Source organism: Coregonus lavaretus (assembly GCF_964263955.1).
Source record: "Coregonus lavaretus genome assembly, chromosome: 10".
Taxonomy (NCBI): domain Eukaryota; kingdom Metazoa; phylum Chordata; class Actinopteri; order Salmoniformes; family Salmonidae; genus Coregonus; species Coregonus lavaretus.
This window is the reverse complement of record NC_139997.1, coordinates 17,475,839-17,493,090: the sequence shown is the minus strand read 5'-3', so window position 1 is coordinate 17,493,090 and position 17,252 is coordinate 17,475,839.

Genomic DNA, 17,252 nt, shown 5'->3' with positions numbered 1-17,252 from the left:
CCAGTGACTCGGTCAATAAAAAAAGTGGTCAGATGAAGCAGATACTAAGCTACAGGACTGTTTTGCTAGCATAGTGAAGGGGTTTAACTTCTTGCTATCAGCTTCTTACAATCAATGAAACACCCAAGCTGTCTGGTTCTGTGAAAAGAGGACGCTGCGCCTAATCACAAAAATATCCCCTCGCGCTAGAAGCCTCTTACTTCTCCTTTATGAAATGTTAAATGTCACAAGATTATATTGTTAAGTTTCTGTATGAGAAGTCAAGAATCGGTCAAGCCCATGTTTTTGAAGCTATAAAATACTGACAAGATGATTGGCGCTGTCAGGGATAGGTAGATGTATTAAGCTGTTGTTGTTAGGGGAAGTCACACTAGGAAGGGTTGGGGAGGCTTTATAAGTTACAGGATGTCTTAGACACCTCGCAGAACTTGGGGAGAGCTATCAATATTGTACTCTGTACTAAGTTCTGCCTGCAATTGCATTAATTAAAGAATAATCTGAATACTTTGACGAAGTGTCTGTGTTTCCTTCTTACCACCATATATTGATTTGAGCATTATTACACCTGATCATCAGTTGAACACTTTGGCGAGCTTGCCAGGAGCGAGTGACCACTTCGCTGGAGTGACCATTGATCCACGTGCCAGGCCTACAAATTACAAGGTAAGCAGATGCCTGTTATATCTAAAGTCTGTAATTTGGTATTGCACGTTGTGGTTAATGAGTCATTCTGGCAAGTAAGTGGCGCTTCGCTGATAAATTTATACGAACCTAAATTCTGAATATTATATGACTGAGAGTGACAGTGAATTTGTTCTCACCACATAGAAGGAACCACAGACCGCCTAGGTGGAAATAGGGTAGAAATTCCTACGTTACGTCTGTTAGAGTTTTATTTTATTTTTTTGTGATCCAATTGACATTTTAGTCATTTAGCAAACGCTCTTATCCAGAGTGACTTACAATTAGTGAGTGCATACATTTTTCATACTGGCCCCCCGTGGGAAACGAACCCACAACCCTTGCGTTGCAAGCGCCATGCTCTACCAACTGAGCTACAGGAGGGCCAATAGTGTATGAGTGTATGGTTATGACTCTGAGAGAGTGATGAGACTCGGTGATAGGACTTAGGGCATAAATTCAGAGTATAAAAGCCATTTGATGAGACTTGTTGATAGGATTTAGGGCATAAATTCCAAGTATAAAACGCCATTTATTTTAAGAGTTGAATGATTTTGAGGATCGTTTTGGGAAAGTATAGAACTATTCATGTTTTATTTATGATGTATTTTGTGTGTTATGGATAGATGGTGGGATATTAGATCAGGAGTTAATCATACTGTGTATCAAGCCCATGTGGTGGAATTGACCGAGTGGTTATTTGATTCTGATGCTAGAAGGATTGCCTGTGGGGGAATAAACCTTAGTGCATACACCATTGCTGTATTAGGAAATAGAACTACCCGTGTGTTACTTACTTATGCCATTTTGAGGAGACGTACACTACTGGTCAAAAGTTTTAGAACACCTACTCATTCAAGGGTTTTTCTTTATTTTTACTATTTTCTACATTGTAGAATAATAGTGAAGACATCAAAATTATGAAATAACACAAATGTAATCATGTAGTAACCAAAAAAGTGTTAAACAAATCAAAATATATTTGAGATTTGAGATTCTTCAAATAGCCACCTTTGCCTTGATGACAGCTTTGCACACTCTTGGCATTCTCTCAACCAGCTTCATGAGGAAGTCACCTGGAATGCATTTCAATAAACAGGTGTGCCTTCTTAAAAGTAAATTTATGGAATTTCTTTCCTTCTTAATGCGTTTGAGCCAATCAGTTGTGTTGTGACAAGGTAGGGGGGTATACAAAAGATAGCCCTATTTGGTAAAAGACCAAGTCCATATTATTGCAAGAATAGCTCAAATAAGCAAAGAGCAATGACAGTCCATCATTACTTTAAGACATGAAGGTCAGTCAAAACGGAACATTTCAAGAACTTTGAAAGTGCAGTCGCAAAAACCATCAAGCGCTATGATAAAACTGGCTCGCATGAGGACCGCCACAGGAATGGAAGACCCAGAGTTACCTCTGCTGCAGAGGATAAGTTCATTAGAGCTACCAGCCTCAGAAATTGCAGCCCAAATAAATGCTTCACAGAGTTCAAGTAACAGACATGTGTATTTCCCACCGTAAAGCATGGAGGAGGAGTTGTTATGGTGTGGGGGTGCTTTGCTGGTGACGCTGTCTGTGATTTATTTAGAATTCAAGGCACACTTAACCAGCATGGCTACCACAGCATTCTGCAGCGATACGCCATCCCATCTGGTTTGGGCATAGTGGGACTATCATTTGTTTTTCAACAGGACAATGACCCAACACACCTCCAGGCTGTGTAAGGGCTATTTTACCAAGAAGGAGAGTGATGGAGTGCTGCATCAGATGATCTGGCCTCCACAATCCCCCGACCTCAACCAAATTGAGATGGTTTGGAATGAGTCGGACCGCAGAGTGAAGGAAAAGCAGCCAACAAGTGCTCAGCATATGTGGGAACTCCTTCAAGATTGATGGAAAAGAATTTCAGGTTAAGCTGGTTGACAGAATGCCAAGAGTGTGCTAAGCTGTCATCAAGGCAAAACAGTGGCTATTTGAAGAATCTCAAATATAAAATATATTTTGATTTGTTTAACACTTTTTTGGTTACTACATGATTCCATATGTGTTAAAACCCTTGAATGAGTATAGGTGTTCTAAAACTTTTGACCGGTAGTGTAGTTTTGAAGTGATAGTTTCCCCTCTGGAGGAAGAGAATTATCCTGATTATACCCGAATAATAGTAGAGGTCACGCCAAGATTTGTGCCCATTTTTGAGTCCCCTTGAGCCTTTTACTATACCGTGGTTGCTTGACGGAGGGGGTTTGTTTTCCACTTCCCATATAGTGCATGGGATACAGTTAAAGTTTAATTACCACCCTGCTTTGAACAGACTTACACGACTTAGAGGACAAGTTGCATATTACATACTTATATAGGAGATATTATACACATTGTTTAGTTTTATTAAACGCAGAACCTAAATAAAAAAGGGTTTTTGAGATATGACAGAAGGGATCTCAAGTCTACCTGAGGACCCCATTGCTATGAAGCCCTCCACTCCTTTGCAATTTCTGGCAGGAAAATACCCAACCATGGAAAAAAACTTTATCTGGGTTTTTAAGAAATGGCATGATTGGACCAAAATGCCCTGGACTATAGATGGCCCATAGACGGGTAATTTAATAAAACTAAATATCAACATGTCTTAGATATTGTGACTAGAAGACAGAGTGATAAGAAGAAAGGAAAGAAGAAATCCACATTGTTCTCTGTAACGGCACTATCCATATTGAAGACTGAGGGCAACCTATTCTGGTGCCAGCAGAAAGCAACCTGCCTGAAGAAAGAAGTGACCTCTCTCAAAGTAGAGAGGCTCCACTGGAGTGTAGCACTCCACCATATGCTCCTCCACCCCCATACAATGGAGATGAGTTTAAAGGGACCTATCCGCTGATTAACGATTCTGCCTCGTGATTAGGGCCCAAGAGAAGGAGTGTCCGTTGGCATTGAAGGAACAGCCTCTGAGAGCAGCGCAGGTGGAGGATTGAGAGTTGTTATTCGGGGAGAAATTACTCTGATGGACGGTGAAGATCAGGGCTCTGATTCACTGTCAAGACGTGATGACAGCGATTTTCCACCCCTACAAAAGGGTGAGATGTATCAGGAGCTGGGTGACATAATGAAGGATACGAGAAGTCATTCAACACCAATCACCACTTCCCTCTATCCTAAAGTCACTACTGCCCGAGACCTAATGGAAGCTGAAGACAAAAGAATCAGAACAAACGCCAACAGAGCAATTGCCATGAAAAAGCTACGTTATAAAGACGAGGATGAGGAAGAAGAGAGGAGAGAGAGAGAGAGAGAGAAGAGAAGAGGAGAGATGTCTCAAAGAAAGAAAAAGAGAAAAGGAGAGAAAAGAAAAGGACAGAAGTGCAAAAGAGAAAGAAAAAAGAAGAGACAAAGAACGTGATAGAGAAAGAGAAAGCAAGTATGATGGCGTAGGTGAAACAAGAGAAGAGACTAAGGAAAGATGGAAGTCCTCACAGTCAGGAGCAGCTGAGTATCAGAGTGAACATGATGACTCAACTCTAAGGGACAAGCTGAACAGATCAAGTGAACAGCTAAAGGCACCAACCAAAGTGGTGGCTGAATGCAGAGGCTCTATCAGAGAAGAGTTTCGAACAACTCCAGCTCGCTCCTCTTTGAGATTGCAAGGAAAGGACCCAGTGGGATTTGCCCTACAAGACTATATTGCAGAAGAAGATGAAATCGCACCGCAGACCTCTTACCCTTTGGTGATAAAGACCTCAGGGACAGGTACACCATATTACGACTATAAACCATGGAGATTTGGAGGCTGCAAAACAACTACCTCGTGTATCGAAAGGGGCTGACAGATAGATACACACCATTGAGACCGTGATAGCATCACACCATCAGTTGTGCATGGGAGATCTTAAAGCTCTCATATCAAAGGTCTTGACCCCAGGCCAATGTGATACTGTATGGCATAGTGTTAACCTGGTAGGAGGCCAAGTGGAATTGCCCTTAACCCACTTCAGGCAGGCTCTCTATCAACAATTGAGGGAAATGTTCCCACCACCAGAGACGTCTCTAGACTGGGTGAGATAATATATACCGAAGACGATGAAATCTTGGACTGGATGGACAGAATGAAGACTGAGTGGCATGGAGAAACCACAGAGAGATTTGATTCTACTGAAACTACTGAAAACGTATTCTATGACAGAGCATGCCGAAACCTACCTAAATGGGTGAGAGACAAACTGTCAAACACTGTAGGGTGGGACAGGCTTGATGGCCCAGGGAAGGCAGACCACATCAGACACCATTGTAGAGCCTGGAGAAAGATGAAGAAGGAAGAAAGGTCAAGAAAAAGTGGCATTGACTTGCGACTGAAAAAGGCTCAACTAGCTCAGCTGGATAAAAGTAAACCAAGTAACCTGATGGTGGCTGCACCTCCAGTACCCGTTCTGCCACCTGTCCCTCCTTCAGGACCTGTAACACCACCCTACCAGCCGGCTGGCGAACAGTTTTAACAACCACCAGCAACTCAGCAGTTCCCTCCTCAAGCATTTGGAAATCCACAACCCTATATGCCTCAACAACGGCAGCCAATCGTCTGCTGGCATTGTGGGACACCTGGTCACACAAAGACCACGTGTCCCCTCCTACCCCCACAACAAACATTCCATCAAAGGGGTAGGGGCCAGTGGATACCACGCAATACAACATTGGTAAAGGTACCCCCCTGAAACCAGGGAAATTTCCAGCGCTGGCCCGTTCACCCATTTGACTACGGATTTCATAGACATGGCTGAACGAAAGGAGAGGAAAAGATACTGCCTGGTGATAATTGACCGCTTCACCAGGTGGGTTGAAGCTTTTCCCACTATACATTGTGATGCTAAAACTGTAGCAAATATTCTGGTAAGGGAAGTGATTCCCAGATTTGGAATACCAGAAACTTTATCTGCAGACAATGGCACCCATTTCACTGTAGATGTGGTTGCTCAGGTGGCCACCCAGCTAGGGATAGATCAAAAGTTTGTTTGCATCTATCACTCACAGAGTAACGGGATTACCGAAAGGGCTAACCAAACGATCAAAGGGGGGCTTGCTAAGGCATGCCACTCCACAGGGAGATCTTGGGTGGAATGCCTTCCCTTAGTCTTGATGAAAATGCGTAGCAGCATTGACCATGGTACAGGGCTTAGCCCACACGAGCTCTTAACTGGCCGACCAATGAACGTCCCTATACATAGGCCTATGACACCACGACAGACTGACTTGACAACACTGGATGATGATTTGTGTAAGTACATGAAAGAACTGACCCATGCTGTTAGATTTCTTCACTCTCAACACAGGAAAACACAGGAGACTCCGGAACAGGGCCCACCAGACGAACTCCCGGTAGATATCGGAGAATAGATCAAGCTGAAGATCCACAAGAGGAAGTGGAGCCAACCAAGATGGATGGGACATTACCAAGTCATCGCTGCAACCCTATCGGCAGTGAAGGTCCAGTAACGTCAGGGATGGCACCACCTGTCCCACTGCCAGAAGACGACGCCAAGACCTTAGCAGATAAGCAAGACCTCGTGGAGGTTAAGGTTATTACCCATGACCATGATGGCAACATTGCTAGAACTATGGGCTTTGTTAAACCAGTAGGATTTGCACTGATGTTACTTCTTACCCTGAGCCAAATGCCTTATATAGCGGGGATAGAAATACAGGGAAACCAACTAAAGACCAGCAACCAATGGGTTAATATGGTCAAAAATTTGAGCAGGCAGGCAGCACCAAATGGTTCCTATGTTATAGTGTTAAAGAATCCCCAGAGCCAGAGTGAAATTCCACTCTCAGACCAGCAAACTTTGTGTGCTGTTCTTTCCTACCTCCACCAAAGTGTGAGGGGTACTAACAACCAGCCCCAATGCCTGCAGCTCTATGTAGCACAAGAATACTCCAGACTATCCAACCGCACCATTGGTGTTAAAAAAATATACTCCCCAGTGATGACTCAGCCTTAGAACAGGTCCAGAGGTCTGCCTCAAGGGGATGAGATATACATCAAGGATCTATAACGTCTCATCAGCTGTTGAGTGTTCTATGCATCCCCCTTACCCATTGCCCCTAACCATTGGAAAAAATAAAATAGAAACTTTACTTACTAACCTTCACCCTACCTATAGGCCTCCACTCTGCCTCTGTAGTGATGGGAATGTCTCTGTTGGGTTCTCAGAAACTTGTAAAAGATATGCAGGCCTGCCACCTACTGATAGATGCTCGCTTGATGTCCACCATGCACTCACCTATTCTGAGTCAATCACCAGAATACCTACAGTGAGGGAAAAAAGTATTTGATCCCCTGCTGATTTTGTACGTTTTCCCACTGACAAAGACATGATCAGTCTATAATTTTAATGGTAGGTTTATTTGAACAGTGAGAGACAGAATAACAACAAAAAAATCCAGAAAAACGCATGTCAAAAACGTTATAAATTGATTTGCATTTTAATGAGGGAAATAAGTATTTGACCCCTCTGCAAAACATGACTTAGTACTTGGTGGCAAAACCCTTGTTGGCAATCACAGAGGTCAGACGTTTCTTGTAGTTGGCCACAAAGGTTTGCACACATCTCTGGAGGGATTTTGTCCCACTCCTCTCTGCAGATCTTCTCCAAGTCATTAAGGTTACGAGGCTGACGTTTGGCAACTCGAACCTGCAGCTCCCTCCACAGATTTTCTATGGGATTAAGGTCTGGAGACTGGCTAGGCCACTCCAGGACCTTAATGTGCTTCTTCTTGAGCCACTCCTTTGGTGCCTTGGCCGTATGTTTTGGGTCATTGTCATGCTGGAATACCCATCCACGACCCATTTTCAATGGCCTGGCTGAGGGAAGGAGGTTCTCACCCAAGTACATGGCCCCATCCATCGTCCCTTTGATGTGGTGAAGTTGTCCTGTCCCCTTAGCAGAAAAACACCCCCAAAGCATAATGTTTCCACCTCTATGTTTGATGGTGGGGATGGTGTTCTTGGGGTCATAGGCAGCATTCCTCCTCCTCCAAACACGGTGAGTTGAGTTGATGCCAAAGAGCTCGATTTTGGTCTCATCTGACCACAACACTTTCACCCAGTTCTCCTCTGAATCATTCAGATGTTCATTGGCAAACTTCAGACGGGCCTGTATATGTGCTTTCTTGAGCAGATGGACCTTGCGGGCGCTGCATGATTTCAGTCCTTCACGGCGTAGTGTGTTACCAATTGTTTTCTTGGTGACTATGGTCCCAGCTGCCTTGAGATCATTGACAAGATCCTCCCGTGTAGTTCTGGGCTGATTCCTCACCGTTCTCATGATCATTGCAACTCCACGAGGTAAGATCTTGCATGGAGCCCCAGGCCGAGGGAGATTGACAGTTATTTTGTGTTTCTTCCATTTGCGAATAATCGCACCAACTGTTGTCACCTTCTCACCAAGCTGCTTGGCGATGGTATAGTAGCCCATTCCAGCCTTGTGTAGGTCTACAATCTTGTCCCTGACATCCTTGGAGAGCTCTTTGGTCTTGGCCATGGTGGAGAGTTTGGAATCTGATTGATTGATTGCTTCTGTGGACAGGTGTCTTTTATACAGGTAACAAACTGAGATTAGGAGCACTCCATTTAAGAGTGTGCTCCTAATCTCAGCTCGTTACCTGTATAAAAGACACCTGGGAGCCAGAAATCTTTCTGATTGAGAGGGGGTCAAATACTTATTTCCCTCATTAAAATGCAAAACAATTTGTAACATTTGTGACATGCGTTTTGCTGGATTTTTTTGTTGTTATTCTGTCTCTCACTGTTCAAATAAACCTACCATTAAAATTATAGACTGATCATTTCTTTGTCAGTGGGCAAACGTACAAAATCAGCAGGGGATCAAATACTTTTTTCCCTCACTGTATATCTGCTGTTGAATCCGGATTGGGAGCCCCAAATGGTTTCATGTGGATTTGTGGAGATAGAGGTTTTTTGCAGTTGCCTAGTGCATGGAATGGCTGTTGTTACCTTGGCCAGACCCAATTACAGCTGGCCACTATTCCCCTACTAATGCTATTGGATGCTAAACACAATACTACTAGGAAATCATCAGGGAGAGTTAAGAAAGTTATGGCCCATAATAATTTGGCTGATGGTTTCTCCCTGAGTAATGGTGAGCTCTTTGGCTTATCTCTTTTCCCTGGGGTTGGGATGAACGTTTTTGGGGATTGGATTAATAACATTTCCTACTCCATGCAGGCACATCTGAATCTGACCATTACTGGTTTCGCCCTCCTCTCAGCTGATGTCCAGAATTTGAAGGCAGTAACTGCTAGGCATGAACTGGCTCTAGATTACATTCTGGCAAAATAGGGTGGCTATTGCCATGCTCTAAATTCCATTTCTCCCACTGAATGTGTAATGTTGCTTCCTGACATCATGAGAGCATCAGCTGTTCCGGACGACTGTGTGATCACGCTCTTCGTAGCCGATGTGAGTAAGACCTTTAAACAGGTCAACATTCACAAGGCCATAGGGCCAGACGGACTACCAGGACGTGTACTCCGAGCATGCGCTGACCAACTGGCAGGTGTCTTCACTGACATTTTCAACCTCTCCCTGTCTCAGTCTGTAATACCAAACATGTTTCAAGCAGACCAACATAGTCCCTGTGCCCAAGAACACTAAGGTAACCTGCCTAAATGACTACCGACCGTACCACTCACATATGTAGCCATGAAGAGCTTTGAAAGGCTGGCAATGGCTCACATCAACACCATTATCCCAGAAACCCTAGACCCACTCCAATTTGCATACCGCCCCAACAGATCCACAGATGATGCAATCTCTATTGCGCTCCACACCGCCCTTTCACACCTGGACAAAAGGAACACCTACAGTGGGGAGAACAAGTATTTGATACACTGCCGATTTTGCAGGTTTTCCTACTTACAAAGCATGTAGAGGTCTGTAATTTATCATAGGTACACTTAAACTGTGAGAGACGGAATCTAAAACAAAAATCCAGAAAATCACATTGTATGATTTTTAAGTAATTAATTTGCATTTTATTGCATAACATAAGTATTTGATACATCAGACAAGCAGAACTTAATATTTGGTACAGAAACCTTTGTTTGCAATTACAGAGATCATACGTTTCCTGTAGGTCTTGACCAGGTTTGCACAAACTGCAGCAAGGGATTTTGGCCCACTCTTCCATACAGACCTTCTTCAGATCCTTCAGGTTTCGGGGCTGTCGCTGGGCAATACAGACTTTCAGCTCCCTCCAAAGATTTTCTATTGGGTTCAGGTCTGGAGACTGGCTAGGCCACTCCAGGACATTGAGATGCTTCTTACGGAGCCACTCCTTAGTTGCCCTGGCTGTGTGTTTCGGGTCGTTGTCATGCTGGAAGACCCAGCCACGACCCATCTTCAATGCTCTTACTGAGGGAAGGAGGTTGTTGGCCAAGATCTCGCGATACATTCCCCCTCCATCCTCCCCTCAATACGGTGCAGTTGTCCTGTCCTCTTTGCAGAAAAGCATCCCCAAAGAATGATGTTTCCACCTCCATTCTTCACGGTTGGGATGGTGTTCTTGGGGTTGTACTCATCCTTCTTCTTCCTCCAAACACGGCAGGTGGAGTTTAGACCAAAAAGCTCTATTTTTGTCTCATCAGACCACATGACCTTCTCCCATTCCTCCTCTGGGTCATCCAGATGGTCATTGGCAAACTTCAGACGGGCCTGGACATGCGCTGGCTTGAGCAGGGGGACCTTGCGTGTGCTGCAGGATTTTAATCCAAGACGGCGTAGTGTGTTACTAATGGTTTTCTTTGAGACTGTGGTCCCAGCTCTCTTCAGGTCATTGACCAGGTCCTGACGTGTAGTTCTGGGCTGATCCCTCACCTTCCTCATGATCATTGATGCCCCACGAGGTGAGATCTTGCATGGAGCCCCAGACCGAGGGTGATTGACCGTCATCTTGAACCTTTTCTAATAATTGCGCCAACAGTTGTTGCCTTCTCACCAAGCTGCTTGCCTATTTTCCTGTAGCCCATCCCAGCCATGTGCAGGTCTACAATTTTATCTCTGATGTCCTTACACAGCTCTCTGGTCTTGGCCATTGTGGAGAGGTTTGAGTCTGTTTGATTGAGTGTGTGGACAGGTGTCTTTTATACAGGTAACGAGTTCAAACAGGTGCAGTTAATACAGGTAATGAGTGGAGAACAGGAGGGCTTCTTAAAGAAAAACTAACAGGTCTGTGAGAGACGGAATTCTTACTGGTTGGTAGGTGATCAAATACTTATGTCATGCAATAAAATGCAAATTAATTACTTAAAAATCATACAATGTGATTTTCTGGATTTTTGTTTTAGATTCCGTCTCTCACAGTTGAAGTGTACCTATGATAAAAATTATAGACCTCTACATGCTTTGTAAGTAGGAAAACCTGCAAAATCGGCAGTGTATCAAATACTTGTTCTCCCCACTGTATGTGAGAATGCTATTCATTGACTACCGCTCAGCGTTCAACACCATGGTGCCCTCAAAGCTCATCACTAAGCTAAGGACCCTGGGACTAAACACCTCCCTCTGCAACTGGATCCTGGACTTCCTGACGGCCGCCCCCAGTAGTTAAGGATAGGTGACAACACATCTGCTACGCTGATCCTCAACACGGGGGCCCCTCAGGGGTGCGTGCTCAGTCCCCTCCTGTACTCCCTGTTCACTCATGACTTGATCAAGACAAAGGAGATGATTGTGGACTACAGGAAAAAGAAGAGGACCGAGCACGCCCCCATTCTCATCGACGGGGCTGTGGTGGAGCAGGTTGAGAGCTTCAAGTTCCTTGGTGTCCACATCACCAACAAACTAACATGGTCCAAACACACCAAGACAGTCGTGAAGAGGGCATGACAAAACCTATTCCCCCTAAGGAGACTGAAAAGATTTGGCATGGGTCCACAGATCCTCAAAAGGTTCTACAGCTGCACCATCGACAGCATCCTGACTGGTTGCATCACTGCCTTGTATGGCAACTGCTCGGTCTCCGACCGCAAGGCACTACAGAAGGTAGTGCGTATGGCCCAGTACATCACTGGGGCCAAGCTTCCTGCCATCCAAGACCTCTATACCAGGCGCTGTCAGAGGAAGGCCCTAAAAATTTACAAAGACTCCAGCCACCCTAGTCATAGACTGTTCTCTCTGCTACCGCACAGCAAGCGGTACCGGAGCGCCAAGTCTTGGTCCAAGAGGCTTCTAAACAGCTTCTACCCCCAAGCCATAAGACTCCTGAACATCTAATCAAATGGCTACCCAGACTATTTGCATTTTTTTGGTATTCTTTCTTAAAACTGCATTGTTGGTGAAGGGCTTGTAAGTAAGCATTTCACTGTAAGGTACCTGTTGTATTCGGCGCATGTGACAAATAAAATTTGATTTGAAAGGCTGCAGGACTGAGGGCTGACCCGGGGCTCCCATTGACCAGTATAGGGGCTCTCTGTGGTGGATTATTTTACTCCTCCCATGTTGTTGTGTAAATGCACATACTCTTTATCAACTTGTGAAAAGAGAGTGACACACAAAAGGGGAGAAAAAAACAACATGATCCCAGTGGGCCTGCCGGGACCGGGATCCTCCTGTGCTAACGGACGGTGTTTTGGGAAATGTCGAGGACGAGGAGAAGTGGGAGACATTGAGATGGGGACAATAGGCCTGATTTTCTCACTTGAACTCCCACTCTCGCATGTATTCACTCACACACACACACTCACCCGCCCACACACAATTCATTAGCCAACAAGGACATGATAGTGAGCGGATAAAGGTCTTTCACTTTCCCTCCATTTAGCTCACTGGGAATAGGGACAGTGTTGTATAATCGTTTTTTTCATACTGAGCTCAGCTAAGGTGACATTGCATATTTGCCCCATGTAAGGTAGCACACATCTATGCCTCAATGAAGGACAGGATGACGGAGATATTTCCAGGAACACAGTCTTGCTGACAAGGAGGTTTACTTCTAAATGGTCTGAGAAAATAAAATAGTCATGGTTGAAACGGACTGATCCAGTTACTTCAATAAGTCAAAAAGCATTACATCAACAGTTTCTGTGGGACCACAGTGACAGGTGAGGGTATTTTGTGGGAACAAAGTCTGGTGCATTGAACATCAGAAGTTCTGGAGAGCCCATCAAGCTTGACCTTCCAAAAAAAGGTCCTGGACTGGATTCCTCCAGGCTCGGTGAACACAATTAAGCCTGATTATCTTGCAGCCAAGTTGTTGCAGTGTTCCGGGCGGTTGTGAGACTGGACTGGCTCAGCTCCAGTTTGAAGACTTCTGCTCCATGGTGGTGACTGCAGTACGTAGGTGGATTTTTCAGTTTTCCCACAAAACTTTGTAGGTCAGGAGGGCAATAACTCAGATCAGTTAAAACTATAAATGATGACTTAACTAAAGCCAGTGGACCATATATCTTGGGGCAAACGAGTATAGTTAGACTCTCAGAAGGACACCAGCCAACCATACACTCTAAAAAAGAAAAGGTTCCTGGAGTATCCTTTAGGGGTTCTTCAAATTGAAACTGTGGGGGAACCCCTATAAGTTATTCGAAGAACACTTTAAAAGGGTTATTCAAAGAACCCCTTTTAATGGCTCCTCAAATAACCTTTTGAAGAACCTTTTGGGGTTCATTTTCCTCCCCTATTAATATTATTATTATTAATAATAATAATATGCATAACAATAACAACAATATTTTATTTCTCAGTGTTTATTATGATTTTAGTGGCAAAGCAGAATTAAAAAATCTAAATATGAGGTAAACTCCCAGCAGAGCCCCAAGTCCAATGGGTATATCCTCTGGCGTGTTTATGTTAATGTGTTGATATTCTCCGTATCCATAGCCAGAATGATTTTGCAGTGCATTGTGATCGAGCAGGTTTCCTGTTATATTCATCAGAGGTGTAGGGAGGGTGAAGTCTGTGAATCCCCAAAATAGTAATTATACAGATGATTAACAGATGGGTGCACTTCAGCCACGCTCAAGGTCCTAAACGATATTATAACCGCGATCGATAATAGACAGTACTGTGCAGCCGTTTTCATTGACCTGGCCAAGGCTTTCGACTCTGTCAACCACCGCATTCTTATTGGCAGACTAAATAGCCTTGGTTTCTCAAATGACTGCCTCGCCTGGTTCACCAACTACTTCTCAGATAGAGTTCAATGTGTCAAATCGGAGGGCCTGTTGTCTGGACCTATGGCAGTCTCTATGGGGGTGCCACAGGGTTCAATTCTTGGGCCGACTCTTTTCTCTGTGTATATCAATGACGTCGCTCTTGCTGCTGGTGACTCTCAGATCCACCTCTACGCAGACGACACCATTTTGTATACATCTGGCCCTTCATTGGACACTGTGTTAACAAACCTCCAAACGAGCTTCAATTCCATACAACACTCCTTCAGTAGCCTCCAACTGCTCTTAAACACTAGTAAAACTAAATGCATGCTCTTCAACCGAACGCTGCTTGCACCCGCCCACCCGACTAGAATCACTACACTCGACGGGTCTGACCTAGAGTATGTGGACAACTACAAATATCTAGGTGTCTGGTTAGACTGTAAACTCTCCTTCCAGACTCACATTAAGAATCTCCAATCCAAAGTTAAATCTAGAATCGGTTTCCTATTTCGCAACAAAGCCTCCTTCACTCATGCTGCCAAACATGCCCTCGTAAAACTGACTATCCTACCGATCCTTGACTTCGGCGATGTCATTTACAAAATAGCCTCCAACACTCTACTCAGCAAATTGGATGTAGTCTATCACAGTGCCATCCGTTTTGTCTCCAAAGCCCCATATAATACCCACCACTGTGACCTGTACGCTCTTGTTGGCTGGTCCTCACTACATATTCGTCGCCAAACCCACTGGCTCCAGGCCATCTATAAATCACTGCTAGGCAAATCCCCGCCTTATCTTAGCTCATTGGTCACCATAGCAACACCCACCCGTAGTCTGCGCTCCAGCGGGTATATCTCACTGGTCATCCCCAAAGCCAACACCTCCTTTGGCCGCAATTCCTTCCAGTTCTCTGCTGCCAATGACTGGAACAAATTGCAAAAATCTCTGAAGCTGGAGACACTTATCTCCCTCACTAACTTTAAGCATCAGTTGTCAGAGCACCTTACCGATCACTGCACCTGTACACAGCCCATCTGAAATTAGCCCGCCCAACTACCTCATCCCTATATTGTTATTTATTTTGCTCATTTGTACCCCAGTATCTCTATTTGCACATCATCTCTTGCACATCTATCATTCCAGTGTTAATACTAATTGTAATTATTTTGCACTATAGCCTATTTTATTGCCTTACCTCCATAACTTGCTAAATTTGCACACACTGTATATATATATATTTCTGTTGTATTTTTTTGACTTTGTTTTGTTTTACCCCATATGTAACTCTGTGTTGTTGTTTTTATCGCACTGCTTTGCTTTATCTTGGCCAGGTCGCAGTTGTAAATGAGAACTTGTTCTCAACTGGTTTACCTGGTTAAATAAAGGTGAAATAAAAAAAATAATAAAAAAAATTAACAAAACATGCACAAGACAGAATTCATACCTTGGTTTTTGTTGTGAATGTAAATGAATAAAACTGTTTTGATAATGGTTTTCATAAACATACGTTGTCCATAATGTAGAGGCCTATGGGATATTCATTGAAGAGGTAAGGGAGGAGGATGGTAAATGTGATCAGCATAACATACCAATACCAATTGACATACCATTGTATGCCTCCTCGACTGTATACCTGCAGATACAGACACAAAAGTGAGCAGTTCAGTCATCTGCACCCAATACAGCTAGCTTTCAACATATTCTTATAGTCTACATAGTCTTACCTCTTTGTTGATGGATATCCATTGAATTGTGTCCATTTTCTGTTTTAGAAAGGTTGCACAAAAATGAAAAGATAGATGGTAACATCATAAAACAATATCAATTTAGATCATATAAGGGACAAACCTTACCTTAAATTGAGGAGATCTTGAAATTTTTCAGTTAAGTGCCTGCACCTGCTGTCCTTTCAAATTGAAATGTTTCAGTTGGGCAGTTAGGTTCCTGCAAGAACCCCGACCAACTAAGGAGGTTCCTCCATTAACCTCACCTCCTATGGGGTTCTTTGAAGAACCTTTTGGGGGCAATTTTCAGTGCCAAGAACCCTAAGGTTCTTAGAAGAACTTTGAGGATCTTAGAAGAACCCTTGTTGAACCCCTACATTTTAGAGTGTAGGAGTACAGACATCTGCATCGGGCAATAGATAACTCAATTTACAAAGGTGAGAGGCCAACGAGAATGCACCTGAGGAAGGTTTCCCATTTCGATGGAAGGAAATAAGGCATGACGTGACATTGTATAGAGTGGTGTCCAAAATTACAGACCCAATTGATAAAGATGAGCAAAAATGACTGTATAAAATAAATAATTCAAATACTGAGCTATATTGTATGCTCAATAAAATTGGGAAATTATATTATTTTATACTAATACAATTGCTCAGAGAAAGAGATTTTGTTTAACAAGTACTCATATTTTTTTCTCAAAAAGGTAGGGGTCAAAATTATTTTCAATACATTTTAAGATTAAGGTCACACCGAAATTGTACTTACGCTTTTAACCCAAATCCTCTGAAAGACCCAAACATACAGTTTTTTTTTTGGAGAGGTGCGGCGGCCTGCCACTCTGGGCACCCAGGTAGCTGTTGTTGTGGGGGGTTAAGTGCCTTGCTCAAGGGCACAACGGCAGGCAATGGCATCTAGGACATGATACCAGCAACCCTCCGGTTGCCAGCTCACGTCCCGCCAGATTTTTCCAGTTGGACCCAGGATTCGAACTGGAAACCCTTCAGTTGCTGGCTCGAGTCTCTAAACGCTAGGCTACCTGCCACCTTGCGAGGTTAATGGCACTGAGCCTTTTTCTAAAATGTTTTAGAAGTTGGAGAACACATTAGGAGGGATCTTAAACCATTCCTCCATACAGAATCCTTCCAAATCCTTGATATCATTAGTCTGCGCTTATGGACTGCCCTCTTCAATTCAAACCACAGGTTTTCAAGTCCGGAGACTGAGATGGCCATTGCAGAATGCTGAGTTTGTAGCCAATTAACCATTTCTTTGTGGATTTGGATGTGTGCTTGGGGTTATTGTCTTGCTGGAAGACCCACTTGCGGCCAAGTTTCAGCCTCCTGGCAGAGGCAATCAGATTTAACCCTAAAATATTCTGTTACTTTGTAAGTTCATTATGCTGTTGACCTTAACAAGGGCCCCGGACCAGTGGAAGCAAAATAGCCCCATAACATCAAATATCCATCACCATATTTTACAGTATGGGGTTATTTTCTGCTAATGCATTCTCATTTCGACGCCAAACCCACCACTGGTGTGCGTGGACAAAGAGCTCTATTTTCATGTCATCCAACTAATGTAAATGCCTGGAGTTTAATAAACAGCATTGGCAATTGGATTGGAACGGGGCTTTGGTCAGATTACATGAAAATAAAGCTCTTTGAGCGCATTGCTCTTTATAATAA